The sequence below is a fragment of the Arachis stenosperma genome, chromosome 2, assembly GCF_014773155.1.
Source record: "Arachis stenosperma cultivar V10309 chromosome 2, arast.V10309.gnm1.PFL2, whole genome shotgun sequence".
Classification (NCBI taxonomy): Eukaryota; Viridiplantae; Streptophyta; class Magnoliopsida; order Fabales; family Fabaceae; genus Arachis; species Arachis stenosperma.
Genome location: NC_080378.1, coordinates 39,030,667 through 39,043,160, shown reverse-complemented (window position 1 = coordinate 39,043,160; position 12,494 = coordinate 39,030,667).

Genomic DNA, 12,494 nt, shown 5'->3' with positions numbered 1-12,494 from the left:
CTTGCCTCTAGTAGAGCTTGTACCTGCTCTTTAACAGTTTGAGAGCGTTCTGGTCCGAGCTTTCTATGCCTCTGTTGTACTGGCCGAGATCCTGGGTAGACTGCTAGCTTGTGGCACATTAATTTGGAGTCTATGACGGGCATGTCTGTGGCCTTCCATGCAATGAGGTCGACGTTATCTCGCAAGAACTGTAAGAGTGATTATTTTATGTCTCCTTTTGGGATTGTACCAATATTGGTTGTTTGGTCTGGGATGTCCTCGATCTGGACTTTCTCTATTTCCCCTTTGGGTCGTGGGCGGAGTTCTTCCTGTCTCTGCACTCCCCGGAGTTCGATTGTGTGAAATTCTTCTCCTCTGCCTATGAGGTTTAGGCTTTCATGGTAACAGCGGCATGCCATCTTCTGGTCTGCCTTTATTGTAGCTATCCCTTCTGCAGTTGGGAATTTTATGCATAGATGTGGAGTCGAGACTATTGCGCCGAGCTGATTCAATGTTGTCCGACCTATTAAGGCGTTGTAGGCTGAACTTACGTCGACCACGATGTAATCTAATTTGAGTGTTCTTGACTGGTTTCCTTTTCCGAAGGTTGTGCGAGCGAGATGTATCCAAGCGGTTGAACCAGGGTGTCTCCTAGTCCGAACAGGCTGTTCGAATATGCTCTGAGTTCTTTTTCTTCCAAGCCAAGCTTGTTGAAGGCAGTTTTGAACAAGATGTCGGTGGAGCTCCCTTGGTCTATCAGTGTGCGGTGGAGATTTGCGTTTGCCAGTATAACAGTGATAACCATGGGATCGTCATGTCCTGAGATGATACCAGATGCGTCTTCTTTGGTGAAAGTAATCGCGGGGATGTTGGGTGTTTCCTCCTTCTCCTCAACATGATATACTTCTTTAAGATGTCTTTTGCGAGATGATTTGGAGATTCCTCCCCCGCAAATCCACCGGGTATCATGTGGACGTGTCTTTCTGGTGTACGAGGTGATCGCTCGATTCGTCCGACATCTTCTTCTCTTCTTCTTTTTCTTTGCTCATTGTCCCGGGTGGCCAGATACCGATCTAATTTTTCTTCTCTTACTAGTTTTTCTATGACATTCTTTAAGTTAAAACATTCGTTGGTGGGATGCCCACAAATTCGATGATATTCACAATATTCGGTCCAATTTTCTCCTCCTTTTTTGCCTTTGAGTGGTCGAGTTAGAGGTATTTTATCAGTGTGGTAAACCTCTCTGTAGACATCCACAAGGGACACCCAAAGAGGAATGTAATTGTGGTATTTTTGATTTTTTTTCCATGTTGATATTCCTTCTTTTTGGACTCTTTGTCCTTGTCCTGGGAAGGATAGGTGAATCCAGATTTTGAGGTTTCTCCCAGTCGAGAGTTTTCCTCCATGTTGATGTACTTCTCCGTTCATTCTTGTACTTCGTTCAGAGATGTGGGGTGTTTTTTCGATATAGATTGGCTAAAAGGTCCCTCTTGCAAACCGTTGATAAGGCCCATAATGGCAGCCTCTGTTGGTAAGTTCTGTATGTCCAGGCACATTTTGTTGAATCTTTCCATGTAGTTGTGAAGACTTTCCCGTTCTCCTTGCTTGATTCCTAATAGACTTGGGGCGTGCTTAGCCTTGTCTTTTTGGATGGAGAATCTGGCAAAAAACTTCTTGGCTAAGTCATCGAAACTCGAGATGGACTTAGGAGGTAGATTGTCGAACCATCTAATTGCCGTCTTTGTTAAAGTAGTCGGAAATGCTTTGCAACGAACTGCATCTGAGGCGTCGGTGAGGTACATTCTACTTCTGAAAATGCTGAGATGATGTCCGGGATCTGTAGTGCCGTCGTACAAAGTCATATCTGGGAGTTTAAAGTCTTTTGGAATTTTGGTCTTCATGATCTCCTTGGTGAATGGATTTTGTTCCTTGCGGGAGCTATCCTCATGAGGGGATCGGTTGGCTTTGGTCTTGAGATCGGCTTCGAGTTTTAGGAGTTTGTCCTCCAATTCCCGGTGTCGCCTTATTTCCTTTTGTAGGTCTTTCTCAGCCTCTCGTTGACGTAGGGCTTCTTCTTCAAGTTATTTTAAATGGTCTTGAAGCGCCTCCATAGCTCCCGTGTTTGGAGAATTCTTTCTATTGTTAAGTTGAGGAGTATCCTTTGGTGTAGTGTCCGCGTTTTTGTGCGGCGTTCTATCCTCTAGATCTAAATTATGGTCGTTGTCATGGTCGTCCGCCATGATGATGAGATGACTTCCAGGTCCCCGGCAACGGCGCCAATATTCCGAGGGTTACCTGAAACTGTAGGTCGATCTTGGTCGAGATCTTCTGTGCTGGTTGGAGATGACGTGCCCGGCGTGTAGGTGGTGACCGGAGCTGCCACGTCCGATTTGTTGGATTGTCAATGCTGCTGATCCTTTGTCACCGGAGGGTGGTGGTACCTGCAAGGGACTCCGATGCTTAAGTTAGCAAGGGTATTAAATAGGTTGTTAGTAGAATCAGAGTATGAGTTATACCTGGGTGCTCCAGTGTATTTATAATGGTGTGGAATGACCTTTCTAGAGATAAGATAGTTATCTTATCTTATCTTATCTTATCTTATCTTTGAGTGATGTCATCTTATCTTCAAGGGAACTGCCCTTATCTTTATAGGCTTGGACTGCCTTAGGATTTGGGTCGTGTTTCTCTGTTGGGCCCTTTTTGGGCTCTTCCTGGTGATTTGGCCGAGCTCTTTGAGAAGAGGTTAGATTATCCTGACCTGAAGAGATCGGTCGATTTGTCAGTAGAACATCTCGGGTCGGACAGCTTGACCCAGGGTATGAACAAGTTCCTAAAAATTTCAGGTAAAGGCTCCTACTTTGTTATTATATATATAGAAATGGTCGTAATATCCTCGCCATCAGAGTGGTGCAGTTAGAATCGTGACATTCTAGTAGTAAGGGTATTAGTGTATTACACTAAGTTTAAGAGTCAAAACATTTTGTTTTAGGAGAAACTTAATTTTTGATTGATCAATTGCTTCCAATGAGTTTTAGAGACCAGATTCAAATTCCATCCCCTGCATGATTTTTATGTTTGTCAGATAATCTTTGAAGTGGAGTGATAAACCCATATTTTATGATATATTATGTGCTGAATTTAAGTGAATTATTCAATCCTTCACCCACTTATGCATGTAAAATTGCATGGTTTTACTTTCCCTTCCTTATTATGTGATGTATGTGAAAAACATGTTTCCTAGGCTTTAAAAATATTCATTTTAATTACCTTTTATTGCCATTCGATGCTGTGACTCGTGTGACGCATGGACGACGCGGCCGCATGCCAGCGCGAAATGGCAGTGACGCGACCGCGTGATTGACGCGATCACGCGCCATAAGCGAAACGCATATGATGCGGACGCATGACTGAAGCGACCGCGTGACAAGGAAAACTCCAAATGACGCGACCGCGTGACCCACGTGGACGCGTGACAGAGGCTACACACCAGAAATTATAGATCTCGTCCCCAGCAGTTTATGGGCTCTTTTGGCCCAGATCCAAGCCCAGAAAACACAGACCAAGGGCTGTAAAGTGAAGGAATGAAGTGAACAATTGGGAGCGAATTTCAGAGAGCATTTTTTCATAGTTTAGATGTAGTTTTCAGTGAGGCAGGTTCTCTCCTCTCTCTTAGGATTAGGATTAGGATTTTTAGAAATTAGAAATTTTTATTATTATTTCAACTCCCAATTTTTCTTCTTCATCACAGGTTCAATATTCCTTTTACTTTTTATTTCTCTTTTACTTTCAGATATATTGATGCTTGTATTACTTATGTTGCCTATTTGGCTTATGAACTTTTCCATGTTAGATTTGACTGCTTTTATTAATGCAATTAAGGTATTTCAGATTTATGACTGCTGTCTTTTATTTATATAAATAATTTAGATTTTTCTCCTTTTGGTCTTGGTTAAGAAATCAGTAACTCAGGAGTTATTAGACTCAACGTGATCGATAATCGATCTTTACTAATTAGCTTGAACTTCTATAATCCCAATCTTTTTCCAGGAATTAACTAGGATTTGAAGATCAAACTAATTAGTCACTTGACCTTCCCTTGCACTAGCAAAGGTTAACTAAGTGGAATTAAGATTCAATTTTCATCATCATTGATAATGATAACTAGGATAGGACTTCCAACTTCTCATACCTTGCCAAAAGTTTATTTTACAGTCATTTATTTATTTTACCTGCCAATTAAATTACTTGTTCCTCATCTTTAAAACTCCGATCTACAATCTTCATAACCAATAATAAGAACATACCTCCCTGCAATTCCTTGAGAAGACGACCCGAGGTTTAAATACTTCGGTTATCAATTTATTTAGGGGTTTGTTACTTGTGACAACCAAAAACATTTGTATGAAGGGAATTTCTGTTGGTTTAGAATCTATACTCACAACGTGACTATATTTTTATAAAATTCTTTACTAGCAAAAATCCTAAAGTCAAAATGGCGCCGTTGCCGGGGAATTGCAAACGTGTGCCTTATTATTGGTTATTGTAAATATTTTTCTTTTACTTGTTTATTTGTTTCTTTCTCTTCCCTCCTCATTTCTGATAACTACTATGAATTCTCACCCTTCTCGCTTTGAGTCTAGTTCTAATTTTGTTGCAAGGAATGGAAGCTATAACAGGACTATGCATCAAGGTCTAAGCAATCAAAGATGGATGGAGCCAAGAGGATCTGATCACCCCTTTAGGCAACAACACCCTCCTAGATATCATGGACAGAGACCCCTTTAGACTACCATACTCACAAGTTTCTTTTCACCATTCACTACCACATGATTCTTATCCACCCCAACGCCAATCCAATTACTCCCAAGAACCACCACTTCCCTATACACCATGTTCACATTCATCGAGCCAAGAATCACAGGTTCGCTTCGAAGAATCAGTAAACCAATTCAATGCAACCATTCATCAACTGGAGCAAGCAATAAATCAATTATCTTCAAGACGTTCAGCCCCTCAACAGACTCCCATGGCTTCATGTGGAGAATCCAATGAAGAACGCAGCACAAAAAAGACGCTAGAAACTCCAGTGGACAGCATAGAGCATAACTTCGTACTGGAACAAGTAGAGGACGCTGTCATTGTAGAAGAAGAAGAGTTGGTTGAAGATTTAGGAGATACTGAACCCCCGCAGGAATCCAGAGTTGAGTAGAATTCCATCGAAGACGTTACAATTGATGCTAAGGAGGATAGTGCACAGCCTCCAATGCAAGTATCTTATGAAGAACTGGACGGAATAACCCAAGAAGTAAGTTTCCTTGATGACGATGATCACGAGTTGAGTCCTCTTAGCAATGAACTTGCATCCGCAAGTGAATTCTTTGAGACAGAAGAATCTTCCCCAAGTGAATACGAAGATGATACAGAGGTCGACTTTTCCCAACCTCCTAATTATGACTCGAGTGACGAGAAAGATATCGAAGACTTTGATCAAGACATGGTTGAAATAGAAGAAATTTGCCAAGAAGTGGAGGAATTCACAGAAGGTTACAAGGGAGCAGAACTTACAGAACCACTGGAAACACCTATCCCAAGGCCACTACCACCCAACACAAACTTCAAGTGGGTAAAATCCTTGACCTTTATCTTCAAATTTCCACTTGAATATGGTTTGCTTGAAACAGATGGCCAGCTTAGAGCTCTCTGTGGCTTTAAGAGTAAGAAGGAAATGGCTCGTACTCAGAGCTGGTGCACAAGGTTCAATAAAGTTCCACGCTTCAACTCGAAGTGCACGGATTGGCATCATGATCAATCGAATGGATCTCGAAAAACGTTTGGTCACCATGGTGAGAATCTACTTTCTAAACCGCCCGGCTGGAGAAATGCAGATCAAGATAAAAACGGGTGTACAGGTAGAATTTGGGATCCTGGAATCTATTCCGACAGTCATCACCCCAGGAGCCTGAGAATATGTTTGAATCTGCTCAAAAGCTTTACGTACCTTGTTTGGGACCCCGGAGGCTATTGGCATTCCAAGCATTGATGGAGATTTCTAGATGAATTTAAACATAAGCCGCCATAACAGGAAGGTCATCCAATGTCCAACTTAAGGACTTTAACCAAAAGTGCTAAGTGAGAGACAACTCACCATGGTATGGTCGTTTCTTTCTCAATTTCTTTATTTTGTACTGTTTGATTTTTTTTATGATTTTGTAATTTTTATTGAACCTGGACGCTATTCATAACATTGCATTTAGCCTTGCATATCTGCATAAAAAAAAGAAGAAGGCGTGTGACGCGACTGCATCGCTCGGGCGTTCGTGTAATTTGCGAAAAACGCTCCCCACGCGTCCGCATCATTCACGCGGCCGCGTGATCTAGAGATCGGCGTAAAGATCCAACGTCCAGAAAGTTGGGCTGGAATCGTGCGGCTGTTGCGTGTTTCGCACAACACGACCCCCGCGGTCGCGTCTTTGACGCGGCCGCATCACTTGCACAACACCTATCCCACGCAACAGCGTGAGCGACGCGATCGCGTCGCATGGATTGCACACCACCCCAAAGGAGACAGTGAGTTGCGCTGAACCGACGCTAGAATTGTGCGTTTCGCACGATTTCTAGCGACACGATCACGTGCTTCACGCGATCGCGTCCTTCATTATCTACCCATTCCATGCGACCGCGTGCCCCACGCGATCGCACCAACCCCATTCCACACCAGCCACGCGACCGCGTGCTCCACGCGATCGCGTGGATTGCAAATTATTAACCCCCTGTGACGCGAACCCTACCCATCGCGCGCCCCCAACCCCTTTTTTCTTCTTCTTCCCTGCAACCACCTCTCTCTCTCTGCCCTTCGTCACTACACCTCCGACGACCACCCAGACCCCACCGCAATGCCGCCCCACACTTCTCTCTTTTCCCTCTTTTTCTTTTTCTCCCTTCCACCACTCTTAACCCCCCTCTGCGACCACCACGCCCACCGCGCCGCCCTCAACCACCATGTCAGCCACCACCACCATCCCCCAGCCATCTCTCTGCCCCACTTTCTTTCCCACGCCTACCAGGTTCCGCTGAACACCATTCTTCTTTCAATTCCTAGTTAATTGCATATTTTTCTGTTTATGTTCATCATTAGGCTAGTTAGATATGCATGTTGTAGTGGATTCTAGGTGGTTAGGTAGCTAGGATCTGGATAGTGGATTTAGGCCTGATAATTGTACCGTTCCTGTTATCTATTTATCTATTCTACAATTTATTCTGGCTATGATGCTGATCCTGTTCATATGTTGCTCTTAACTGTTACATGCTGCTGTTACACTGCTCTTTCTTATTCTTGCTACTTGTGCAGCCTTACTTCCATACATATAAACTATTCTTGTTATTTGCTTTCCGGGAACTTCCAATTTTAGCCGGAATGCTGCCCAATTTTCTACAAATTACTTTTCTTTCTACATTCAAGTATTGGTTTTGGCAATTCTCATTTTTGAACTGCTCCACGCATACCAAACCTATTCTTGAGTGCACGGGCCATCATTCTTATTACTTTTGATCTCCTGGTTAATAAATTGGTTTATTGATGGTTTGATTTTACTTTTTACTACTTCTATATCTATCTGAATCATCATCAATATCCTGTTTTTCCTGCTTGAATCTGAGTTTACTGTTGCTTCAAATTGTGAAATTCTTGTTACTTAGGAACCAATCATCATGCCACTTACTCCTACTTTTTTTTCTTACTAACTCACTGATTTTCGCCTTCTCACCTCTTTTTCAACTTTAACCACTCTTGACTTTCTAACTTTTTACTAACTCCTTCAACTTCTTAACTCATGGCGTGATTATTATTGCTCCTAATCAACATGAATTCTATTTATATTACATTTTGGTTTGAAATTTCCCATCTCCGCTTTTTAACTCCTAAGCAATCCAAAATGCACCATTATTCAACTCATTTCATACCCTACTGCTCCTTTGCCACTTTGTGCTTATCTTGTTATCTGCCTACTTATTTTCTCGTTTTTATTATATCCTAGATTTTTGTTTTCTTTCAGGATGTCTGAACCACAAGGAAAGGAAAAAGGAAAGGCAACCACTGGCAAACGGAAACGAGGTGAATCCTCTATGTCTCTCCTGGAGCTTCTGCATGATGCTCCTGGCGGGAAAAATACTTTACCGCGTAAGAGAAGGTTGACATGCTCCTCCCTACCAATGATCCAATTAAGTTTGCAAACCGATACTGTGAGCTGAAGTTTCCCGTGTTTGCTACCTCCAGAAATCTGTATCTGGAGCGGACCTTGAAAATTCCCGAAGAACTACAGTAGTACACCTCCGATCAGATCAAACAACGAGGCTGGTTCTTCTTGGAGAGAAACTTGACTGAGGTAAATGCTTCCTGGGTAAGAGAGTTTTACTGCAATTATTTCAAGACTTCCCTGGATGCAGTGCACCTCAGAGGGAAACAGATACTAGTCACTAAAGAAGCCATTGAGGATATTTTGCGCCTTCAGCCTAAGTCAGATCAGCCTGGCGGTTACCAAAAGGCTGAAGAGGACATGCACTTTCTGAGATTTGACTGGGATGCTGTCAAGGAGAGGATAGCCCTTGACCCCACTATCCCTTGGGTCATGGGTAAGAACACCACCATGCCTAAAGGAATCAAGCGAATATACTTGAATGATGAGTTTCGGCTATGGCACCAGATCCTGAGTAACTTTATTATGCCGAGCACTCATGAGACAGAGCTGCCTGCTGCTATGATCACCCTCCTCTGGTGTGTGATGGAGGGTAAGGACCTGTACATGCCACGATTCATCCGTCACTATATGGCTAGGATTCATATCCGAGGCACCCTCCCCTTCCCTTATCTGGTCACCTAGCTGGGCCGTCGAGCTGACATGCCTTGGGAGGATGCTGATGAGAGGCCACCTGCTGCAGAGTGTAGGAAGATCATCCCTCACAGCAGAAACTTTCTGGCTTTAGGCTACAAACCTCCATTCCTTCCCGCTTCCGATGAGACAGCCACACCTTCAGCTGCCCCCTCTTCTTCCACTGCTGCACCTGCCCCACCCACTGCACCCCCACCTGCTCCTGAGCCCATCTACCATTTGGTGCATCGCCTCTTCACCCGATTGGACCGTGTGGAGCGTCGCAATAAGCGACGCTATGAGCACCTCAAGTTGATGATCCGATCCGACGGCGACATCCCCTCTGAGCCTGACACCCCTTCTGACACATCTGAGGCAGAGGCGAGCGCTCATGAGGAGGAGACACTAGCCCCAGTGGAGCAGATCGGACCACAGCAGGCTGCGCCACAGCAGGAGGAGCCGCAGCACCTTCAGGCCACCGATACAGAGATTCCTATCCAGTCAGAGCCTCTCCTACAGCAGACAGATCCTCAGACCACCACCGAGACACCAGCAGCCCATCCTTCCGGAGATGACACTCCTTCACACCCTGCTTGAGTGAGCATCGAGGACGATACTATTATTAAAGTGTGGGGAGGTTGCCATCTCTGGCATCTATTTATTTTGGTGAACCACTACAAACTCTCTTCTTATTTTGTCCATTTTCTGTATTTTTGCACATTTTTCTCTTTTTGCTTTTATTGTACTTTTTGCATTATGCACTTTGAGCTATATGTATACATCTTGGATATTTTAGCTTGATGTGCACCTTAATTTACTAGTTATTTATTAAGTGGATTAATTAGTATAGTTTACCCTTTTTTTGCATATGATAGTTTAGCTTAGATTGAAAAGAAAAAGGAAGTAAGCTAGAGACTTTAACAGAATCAATCCACACACCCTGTATATATAGCATTACATGTTAGTTAGTTAACAATATTTTATCAAGGAGGAACACTAAATCTTTAAAGCCATCCAATATATTTTACATTGAGAATAATGGAAACTCTTAATTTCTACTTGCATGACATACTTAAGTGATATATGATTTATGAGCTTGAGAACATACAGCCTGTGAGTTTTGAGCTTAATTTCATGGTTACATTTAAACCATAATATTTTATTCCTGTGTGTTCCACCCTTCTTATTTATTCTGGTGTTCTTTACTTTGTTTTAATCTATATGTCCGATTATAGAATATAGATACATACCAAGAAAGTGATTGAGGCCATTGTTTGATTCTAGCTCACCATTCCCAAATTAGCCTACTTTCTACATCACCCTTGTTAGCCCCCTTGAGCCTTTAAATCCCCTCTTATTTTATAACCACATTACTAACTTTAAGCAGAAAAACAAAATAAAAATTCCAAGTTGAATCCTTGGTTAGCTTAAGATAGAAATTGTGTATTGTGTAAGTGTGGGAACCTTATGGGAACATGGATGATAAAAACAAAAGGGTAGAAAGTTAAAAAGAAAAAAAGTTTAAAAGTTTTGGGAAGCATGCTCATGTGAAGTCAAAATAATTTAATTACCATGTGTAACAAAAAAAAATTATTTTATTTTTCAGTATTTGAATAAAGGGGATACAAAAAGAATTCCCTAAACGCAAAAAGCGACGCACATGGGATAAACATAAATAAAAAAAACAATTAAGATATGAGCATGTAATATAAAAGGTGGGAAAAATATGGGAAAATAGGTAAAGAAGCTTTGCTTTACAAAATATGTAGGTTAGGTGAGATCTTAGACTAATCAAGGATTCAACTTAACTAGCTCACTTAGCCTTATACATATACCCTTACCTTTACCTTGGCCCAATTACAACCTTAATTAAAGACCTCATGATTTTTGTATGCCTATATTCTATAATTGTTGATTGGTTAGATAAAGAACAAAGTTATGGAAAACAAGGATAGAAAGAAGAATAGAGTGATTAACCCAATAAATACTGAGTGACTAAAGAGTAAACACAAAATCCAGTGAGGGTTCAATAGCTCATCACCATATATCTCTACCTCTATTGCTAATTGTCTTGCAAGTTTGAAAAATATTTTATTTACCCATCTCAATTGTAAAAGTGTTTTAACATTATCTAAGGTTGGCTATGCATATATGATTCCTTGAGAATGTGAATTAATTTGACTACATGTAAAGCTTTATATATAGGTGAATAATAGCTAGATTTGCATGACTCATTTAGGTAGTTGCATCTAGGATAGATTGCATTGCATGAGATTCCACCATTTTTGCCTTATTCTTTCTCTTGGATTTAGCATGAGGACATGCTATTGTTTAAGTGTGGGGAGGTTGATAAACCCATATTTTATGATATATTATGTGCTGAATTTAAGTGAATTATTCAATCCTTCACCCACTTATGCATGTGAAATTGCATGGTTTTACTTTTCCTTCCTTATTATGTGATGTATGTGAAAAACATGTTTCCTAGGCTTTAAAAATATTAATTTTAATTACCTTTTATTGCCATTCGATGTCGTGACTCGTGTGTTAAGTATTTTCAGATCTTCTAAGGCAGGAATGATTTAAAGGGTGGAAAGGAGACATACAAAAATGGAAGAAAAGCGCAAAATGGAGTTTTTGAAGAAACTGGCAGCGACGCGAACGCATGGACGACGCGGTCGCATGCCAGCGCGAAATGGCAGTGACGCGACCGCGTGATTGACATGATCGTGCGCCATAAGCGAAATGCATATGATGCGGACGCATGACTGAAACGACCGCGTGGCAAGGAAAACTCCAAATGACGCGACCGCGTGACCCACGCGGACACGTGACAGAGGCCACGCACCAGAAACTACAGATCTCGTCCCCAGCAGTTTATGGGCTCTTTTTGGCCCAGATCCAAGCCCAGAAAACACAGACCAAGGGCTGTAAAGTGAAGGAATGAAGTGAACAATGGGGAGCGAATTTCAGAGAGCATTTTTTTCATAGTTTAGATGTAGTTTTCAGTGAGGCAGGTTCTCTCCTCTCTCTTAGGATTAGGATTAGGATTTTTAGAAATTAAGAATTTTTATTATTATTTCAACTCCCAATTTTTCTTCTTCATCACAGGTTCTATATTCTTTTTACTTTTTATTTCTCTTTTACTTTCAGAGATATTGATGCTTGTATTACTTATGTTGCCTATTTGGCTTATGAACTTTTTCATGTTAGATTTGACTGCTTTTATTAATGCAATTGAGGTATTTCAGATTTATGACTGCTGTCTTTTATTTATATAAATAATTTAGATTTTTCTCCTTTTGGTCTTGGTTAAGAAATCAGTAACTCAGGAGTTATTAGACTCAACGTGATCGATAATCGCTATCTTTGCTAATTAGCTTGAACTTCTATAATCCTAATCTTTTTCTAGGAATTAACTAGGATTTGAAGATCAAACTACCTTCCCTTGCACTAGCAAAGGTTAACTAAGTGGAATTAAGATTCAATTTTCATCATCATTGATAAGGATAACTAGGATAGGACTTCCAATTTCTCATACCTTGCCAAAAGTTTATTTTACAGTCATTTATTTATTTTACCTGCCAACTAAATTACTTGTTCCTCATCTTTAAAACCCTAATCTACAATCTTCATAACCAATAATAAGAA